Source organism: Arachis ipaensis, chromosome B10 (assembly GCF_000816755.2).
Source record: "Arachis ipaensis cultivar K30076 chromosome B10, Araip1.1, whole genome shotgun sequence".
Classification (NCBI taxonomy): Eukaryota; Viridiplantae; Streptophyta; class Magnoliopsida; order Fabales; family Fabaceae; genus Arachis; species Arachis ipaensis.
The window spans coordinates 11,298,917-11,307,935 of NC_029794.2; the positions used below are offsets into that span (position 1 = coordinate 11,298,917).

The window sequence follows — 9,019 nt, forward strand, 5'->3', positions numbered from 1 at the left end:
GGGAATGATGAACTTGTTGAGTAATGATGGTGTGCCGGGCACTATATCCTCGGAATAATTTATGATAAAATAAATGTTGTTGTTTTCCTTCTCTGCCGCAAGAGTGTGTTAGGCACTATATCCTCGGAATGAGCATGCAAGTGTGCCAGACACTATATCCTCGGAACAAAAGCGTGCCAGGCGCTATATCGTGGCAAAAAGGCGACATCCAAAAGGATGTGTCGGGTTCGCATTTATGGACCGACAAGTGATATCACGAGCCAATAGGATAGACATTCATCATGTGCATCTTCTATGTGTTTTGTTTCCTTTGCCTAATTTTATCTTTTGTCTAAATATAAAATATGCTTACTTGCTAGTTGTACTACTTATTGTACATGTATACTACTTGTGTTTTACTTGCTTGGATTATCTGTGATAGTCTGGTGCTGAGGAGGGTAGGTAGGCGGTGGTGATGGGATTGCAAGGAGGTTAGGATGGTGAAGGTTGTGGGATACAGCGGAGTAATTAGTATTAGTTAGAAATTCCCTAATTAGGTTGATTGCTTGATCAGCTTGACAATATTTATTAAGGACAACCAGAGTGGTTCTGAGATCACAAAAGTTCAGAAGATTATGTTGTATGGTTCAACGGTAGTTTTAAGCTTAAGGTAATTAATCAACCTTCAAGGAATATATAGATAGATATAGTGACATGGTAGGTTAGCTTCTATTCTTGTTGCTTATGATCTTTATTTGTCCATCTGCCAAGAACATTTGAAGCCTAATTTACTATATTAAATTCTACAATTTTCTCATCCTAGATATGTGTTCTCTGTTTTGATTTTCTCTTCTAAGTTTGTTTAATTTTTCTTATCCCAATTAAAATTTTACATTTGTTGTTGTTGTTGTTGTTACAGTGCTTCAGTTTTCTTTGTGACTCAGACACTACGTTCATTGACAAGAGATGGAAGAACAGTGAAAGCTTCCATTCATCAACCAAGCAGCTAAGTGTTTGAACTCTTTGATCAGTTGTACTTGCTCTCTGGTGGCAAAACTATTTACTTTGGCCAAGCTTCTGAGGCATACGGTACCAATCTACAAATAGTAATACTATTTCTAAATTCTTAAAATTATTCATTGTTATGTGATTGATTGTGAGCATTATTATGCTGCATGGTTTCAACAGTTCTTTGCACAAGCTGGTTTTCCATGCCCAGCTTTGAGGAATCTATCAGATCATTTCCTTAGATGCATCAACTCTGACTTTGACAAAGTCAAATCAACTCTTAAGGGGTTTATGAAACTCAAGGTACTATTATTCTACTCATCTTTATGCATGTCATAATCTTTACTATTGCAACATTTTACTTTTATTCTTTTTAAAATTGTTGTTCTGATTAGTCCATATTTATGACAATTATGAGTTTATATAACTATATGTTCCTTTGCTAAAATGTTTTAACTTTGGTATCTCAGTTTGAGGGAAGTGATGATCCCTTGGATAAGATCACTACTGCTGAAGCTATCAGAACTCTTATTGATTACTATCGCACTTCTCAGCATTCTTATGCTGTAATACAGAAAGTGAATGAGATATCCAAAGTTGTAAGTACAGAAAGTACATAAATTTTGTTTTTTAAAATAGTATCCAAACACAAGCCTTATTTCTATTGATATCAACTGCACCAAACTTAGCATTATGCAAATGAGTAATCTCCTTTATTTTCTTTATAATTTTTTGCAGAAAGGAACAGAGCTTAATGCAGGAGGAAGCCAAGCTAGCTTCTTCATGCAGTCTTACACATTAACAAAGCTCTCCTTCATCAACATGTCTAGGGACTTTGTTTACTATTGGCTTAGGCTTGTGATCTACATTGTGGTTATTATCTGCATTAGAACCATTTATTTGAACGTGGGAACATGCTACAATTCAATTTTGGTACTTGGTTTCTTTAGATTTGAAGCAAATTCAAAGTTGGTTGCAGTGAATAAATGATGCATGTGGATTATTTTGGCAAAGAGAACTGGGTCATTGGTGTCAAGTTGAAAAACATTGACAAGCTATCAATTCTAGGGGTGTAAGTTACCGAACCGGACCGAAAATTATCGCAGAACCGAACCGAATTTTACAACAACCGATTGAGAAACCGAAAAAACCGGTTTTTTTTGTTTTTTTCGAACTAAACCAATCGATTCGGTTCGATTTTCAGTTGCCTTCGCTAAAACCAAACCGAACCGGACCGAACTGAAGAATGAGGGTTCAGTGGAGTGTGATTTTACTAAGTTGCCCCTTAACCTAGGTATAAAAGGGCAACTCAGCCACATAACCTAGCTTTCTTCTTCCCCTTTCTTCTTCAGCCGCGAACCCTACCCTATACCCAATCTGCCAGTCACCCACACTTCTCTCTCCCATTCTTCGAAGGTTCCACGGTTCCACCTCTGACCTCCATACTTGAGAGAAGGAGAGGCTGAGGGAGACAGAAAACTCGCCAGTCATCGCTCGAAGCCTCGAAGTCGTTCATCATCGCCGTCAAAGGGTCGCCATCGCAGGGTCGCCGTCGCAGGGTCACCGAGCAACAAAGCCAAAGCCGAACACTCGAGCAGCACTCCAACGTCCAACCAGTCCAGCCGCCGAGCAAGACTCCAGTGGCCGAGCCACCGAACAACCAGTCCCTCTCCTGTAAAAACCCAAAACAAAACAGAATGATGTCTTCGTCGGAGGTTAGATTTTGTGTTCGGTTATTTGTATTGTTATGTGAGTTTCTGATTGTATGTTTAGTGATTTGGAAGACTTATTTAAAAATATACATAGTTAATGAACAGAAAAAATGAAGTTCTGGAGTTGTTAGATCTGAGAAAAACTTTGCAACTTTTGTTTTTTAATTAATGTTGCTGTGTTGTTTTTGTTAACTACTAGTGAGTCTCTTTGATTGCTCTTTCTTGTTCTTGTGATACTGATAATTGCTGAAGCTTTAGAAAAATTTATGTAAAAGTAACTCCTTGCTGAACAACACAAATATTACTTCTATTGGAAATGCTATAAAAATCTCGAATTAGATGGAAAAATAAAGCAATATTCGTGGATGGTTTTCTTCAAAGAATTTGGGAGATTGATCATAATCATGATGCGCACGTTAGGGGATCCAGAAATCTATGTGCTCTTGATCTTATGAATATGCTCTCTTGATCTAAACTATTAATCTTTTGTAGCCTTCTAGAATATTTCAAAAATGTGTTTTCATCCACTTACATTTTGATATGACCCCAACTCTTAATACCTAATTCTTATTTTCCACCTCTTGATTGAATTGAGTACATGCAAACATGTCAGTTTTGCATATACAAATAGTAACACATCTCAGAAAGTAACATACTGATCCAAAAGGAACTCAATTGTCACTTTCACTAATCTTGGAGTAAGGTCTACAACAAAATTTCCTATTCAGATTTCTTTTTCTTTTCCCATTATTTTTTGTTGTTTAAAGTTGATGATGGAACCGGGGAAAATTCTTGGACATGAATCAGGATAGAAAATTCTTGTTTTGGTGGAAAGTATTGGTTTATTTTATATAGAGGTTGTCTGCACCTTTTTCATAGAAGTCTAGTTTCATCTTTGTTTATTAATGAACATGCTTACTTTGAAAAAAAAAACACTATGCCTATACTCTTATAACAAATATCATTTTGACTTCAGTATTGTTATCAACCAAATTTATTTTATTTGTTAATATATAATTAATTGTTGATTGGCTGCTTATGAGCTATTGTGGTTTTGTTGATGGAAACAAAACTGTTGGTTCTGTTCATGAGTTAAAAATGCTACTTTTTCATTGTTCTGTTTATATGTATGCAGCCAACAAGCAATGAGGTGCCCAATGAACGTACCCCTGAAGTTGGGGGTGAAAATGTCGAGTCCGTGGTACGTTCCTCAATGGACAGCGGCGCGCTTACCAAACCCCCGCCCCATCCTAGATCAAAGAAGAGGAAGGTTGATTCAACTAATATGGGTGCAACTTCGGGAGCAACTCCTACAAATCCAGCTCCAAGCAATGTGGACACTGGTGAAGAGGATGGCAAGGATAAAGCCAATGAAGGTAACAGAAAACCTTCTAGACCTAGATCTTGGACTTGGGAACACTTTACAAAGAATCCTAAGTCCAAGCCATCACATCCTAGGGCTAAATGTAATTGGTGTGGTGCATCATATGCATGTGACTCTCAAAAAAATGGTACAACTAATATGCGTTATCATTTGTTGAATCAATGTAAAAAATTTCCTAGGGACTCGGGTGACCCTAGTCAAACAATCCTTACCTTTCAACAAAAAAGAGGGTGAAGGGGTATTTACTGCAGTTACTTTTGATGCTGAAATGTGTAGAAAAGCCCTTGCTAGGATGATAATTGTTGATGAGCTACCGTTCAAGTTTGTTGAGGGGGAGGGATTCAGATTCTATATGAGTATTGTGCAACCAAGATTTCCACTTCCAGGAAGGATTACTGTTGTTAAGGATTGTTGGAATCTTTATATTAGTGAGAAGAATATGTTGAAAACTGTGTTCAAATAACTGAATCAATCTGTTTGTTTAACTACTGATTGTTGGACTTCTGTGCAAAATCTGAATTATATGTGTCTCACTGCTCATTACATTGATCATGATTGGAAATTGCAAAAGAGGATTATCAATTTTTGTCTTATTAAAAACCACAAGGGAGAAACAATTGGTAGAAAAATTGAGAGATGTCTTTTGGGGTGGGGGATATCTAGAGTATTCACAATTACTGTTGATAATGCTAGTTCTAATGATACTGCAATATCTTATCTAAGAACTAGAATGGAGGATTGGAATTTACATCCTTTGAAAGGAGAACATTTGCATGTTAGGTGTTGTGCACATATTCTTAATCTTGTTGTTAAAGATGGATTGAAAGAGATGCATGAATCTATTAGTAAGATAAGAAATGCTATTAGATATGTGCGTGCTTCCCCTAGTCGCATGAATAGGTTCAAAAATTTCATAAAGGAAGCTAGGATACAAGACAAGTGTACTGTTCAACTCGATGTTCTCACTAGATGGAACTCTACATACACTATGCTTGAAAGTGGTTTGAAGTTTCAAAAGGCGTTTAAGAGGCTAGGGGAGAGAGATACAGAATATGCTCTAATGCAAGGTGGTATTCCGAAGAATATTGATTGGGACAATGCAAAACACTTTGTGGAATTCTTGAAAATTTTTCATGATGTTACAAAGAGTGTGTCTGGTAGTTTTCTTGTGACTTCTTCTCAATATTTTCATGAGTTTTGTAAGATTTTGCGAGTGTTCAAGGCTTCTTGTGATAGTCGAGATCCATTACTTGGGAGTATGGTTGAGAGGATGAAGCTTAAGTATGACAAGTACTGGGGTAACATAAAAAATATCAATATGATGATTTTTGTTGCTGTGGTTCTTGATCCTAGATACAAGTTGAAGTTTGTGAACTTTAGCTTTGAAAAGCTATATGATAAGGATGATGCTGATTTTTTGGGTGCAAAAGTGAAAGAGACATTCTCCAAGATGTTTGATTGCTATGTGAGTGCAAATAATGGGGGTAGATCTTTTACTTTAGCAATAATGGATGGTGCATCAGATGTGGGAGTACCTGATGGCGACATGGCTGGTGATTTTTTCAAGGAGGTACATTTTCATGAGATCATCAACAAGAATGAGGTGGATTTGTATTTGATGGATGGTTTAGAGAAGCCTCGTGATCAAAATACTTTTGACATATTGAATTGGTGGAAGATAAATTCTAGCAAGTATCCTATCTTATCCCAAATAGCTAGAGATGTCTTAGCAATGCCGGTCTCGACTGTTGCTTCAGAATCAGCTTTTAGCACTGGTGGAAGAGTGCTTAACAACTATAGGAGTTCTTTAACTCCAAAGACAGTTGAGGCATTGATATGCACACAAAATTGGCTTCGTGCTTCTCCAATGACAACTGATTTTAAGGAGCTTATTGAAGAGTTTGAGAAACTTGAATTAGGTATGCAAAAAAGAAATTTGTAGTTTCTTTTATGGTTTATGTTTATAATTTATAATCTATATTATGTTTAGAATCTATATTGATTTTCTTGTTTTATTTTTATAGAAATTGCACCAACCGGAGAAGATGAAGATGAGTCTGGTGTGGTTTCTGATTAAACATGGTGGCTGTTTGGTTTTTATTTGTTTAAAGTGAATGTTTCGGTTTAAACTGTGTTTATTTTTGTTGTTTTGCTAGATATTTTTAATTGTCTTTGTTTTATGTTTAATTAAGTTGAATTTGTATTGGATTTGGATGTGATAAACTCTTGTTATTCTAGTTTATTGAAGGTTTTAAATTCAGATAAGTAGGTGTAAAAAAACCGAAAAAACCGACCGAACCAAACCGCTGTTGGTTCGGTTAAGTTCGGTTGCTCAAACAGCAGCCAACCGAACGGTTGGCCTCTTTGAAGAATCGATCAGGTCGGTTCGGTTGGTTTTCAGTCCAAAATCGAACCGAACCGAACCGAGCCGATTACACCCCTAATCAATTCCTTGAAGAGCAGTCAAAGGTTTATAGTTTTGGATTCTTTAGTATATTCATGATTCATGATTTTCCTTCCTCATCTACTTTTAAATTCTTAGATTAATTGCTAAAAATGAAAGTTAGTAGGTTATTTTTAAAGGTACAATTTTAGATCATTGCTAACACTTGTATTGCTACATTGATGTAACATAGTTATAGGCTTGTAGTATTTTTTGTTGCTTAAATTTGTAACATGGTTTATTAATTTTCAAGAGAAATTTGTGTATCAATATTTTAAGTTTAATGAAATATCTCATTTTGTAGTAATTAATTTTAGTGTATTTATATTATGCATAATAATAACTATTGTTGGCAAAAATATATTTGATTCTAGAAAAAAGATAGTTAGTTGCTTCTAAGAAAATGAGTATAATATAACTAAAAATAGTCTTAAGATTTTAGCGACAATAGTAATGGCAACTAAGAGTGAATAATATTACAATTTTAGAATTATTTTTAGTGGCCATATAAATTGCCGGTAAAATGGATTTTGGCGGCAATAGTAATGGCCATTAAAAGTGAATAACATTGCAATCTTAGAATTACTTTTGATGGCCATATAAATTGCCAAGAAAATGGCCGCTAAAAGTTATATACTTTTTGTGGCCATTAAAATGGTCTTTACCGGCAAATGTAATAATTGCCGCTAAAACCTTTTAGCTAAAAAGTATAAGACGACTAATGTCTAATTGTCGGTAAATGTATTAGTGACTATTTTTATTGCCGCTAAAAGCAAAATAAATGGCCGCTAAAAGTGGTTTTTCTTGTAGTAAGTTTAAATACCCATGTTTATGGTTTATGGTTTAAGTTATTTATTTTGTTAAGTTTGAATATTCTGTAATCGATGAGAAGTTCTAGGATTGCCTTTGGCGTTCCGAAACCTTATATCTTACATATTAAGCACTGTTACCATACTGAGAACCTTCGGTTCTCATACCATATGTTGTTGTTGTTTTTTAGATGCAGGTCGTAGCCCACCTCGGTGAGTTTGTGAATGGTGACAGAGCGGAGGATCTTTTGTTATCTTTGGTTTTTGGTTAATATGTTGTAGTACTCTCACTTTTGGTTATTAAATTCTGTTGCCTTAGAAGCTTAATTTGAGAGATAAGTTGTATAAGCTGTTTTAACTTGAAAACTCTGTATTTTTTGTATATAACTAGTCGGCCTAAACTCCGCGGGCTACGACTGGAGTTCTTTGTTTATCATACTTATATATATCTATCTTGACTATTATTAGTAAGTCTCATGTTGTATCTTGTGCCTTACGCTTTTAGTTATCGTGTGTGAATATTTCACGTTTTGTAAATCCACTTTATGCAATTTTGAACTTTATCTCTTCATCAGGCTCCTAGTATTAGTATTTCTTCCTATATTTATTAATGTATGAGCTTTAGAACTGTCGTGATACCTTGTTATCCTTCACTTTACGGCTAGAGGTAAGGCTTAGGGTAATGAGGTGTTACACAGAATGTCTAAACTTTCTAAAACTTGTAGAACATATGAGATATTAAACCTTTTATATCTTAAATCATGTGTGTGTGAACCTATATATCATGTTTAAAGAAGGAAAAACCTTAGATGGAAAATAAACCAAACAAAAAAATTCGAAGATCTCCACCTAAAGGTAGGACATACAATAACCAAAAAAAGATATATTTAATGGAACCAAAAGATCTGGCCAGAAATATGCATCAAGAAATAAATAGCTATTGAATTTTGTTTGCATTCTCATTTAGGGAAATCAAATGTAAGTGTTGGGAGAACAAAATAGTGTAATTGCCCACATATATAATAAGCACATAGGCATCTTTTCCTTTAGTGACTTACCCATTAGAAGAAAACTAAACGGTGAAAATATAAGATAGAACGAAAAGTTCATCAGAGGTAGACACTAAGAAGTTGCCCCAGCAGCATCTTTCCTCAAATCCATCTGAAGATCCAACTAAGGTTAGAACCATCCAAAATATTCATCCCCATTTGCAGCAGTAACACTTTATCTTTAGACCAAAAGAACAAAAAAAATTAATTTTCTTAAATATTCTAATACACTCCATTTTCCAAAAAGAGGGAAAAGCTTGGGTTTCTTCTCCAGTGCTGATAAGAAGATTATCAATACCATACACCTGAATGACGATGCATGTAGATAGAGATGATGCCAACAGGTAAAATACTGAATACCTGTTGATCCTTACTTTGCATGTGTATAAGAACCGTAAACCTGTAGTGACACTAAATAGGCAGATGACATAGGAATAGATAAATGTAATTGGTGAAATTGCCGGTCCCGTCATCCTACATTTATCAGAAAAATTCTTCAAATCGGACAAACTTAATTAGGTTTCATACATTACTGTTTTAACCCTTTTTAACCAATATATAAAGTCGTCGAAACTGGATATAATATGCATTCGGAGCAAATCTTTTTATCAAACAGAATAGTTTTCATAAATTTT

At 35.1% G+C, this 9,019-nt stretch overlaps 1 pseudogene; it reads left to right on the forward strand.

The window, feature by feature from the left end:
• LOC107620127 lies at positions 378-6,178 on the forward strand (annotated as a pseudogene).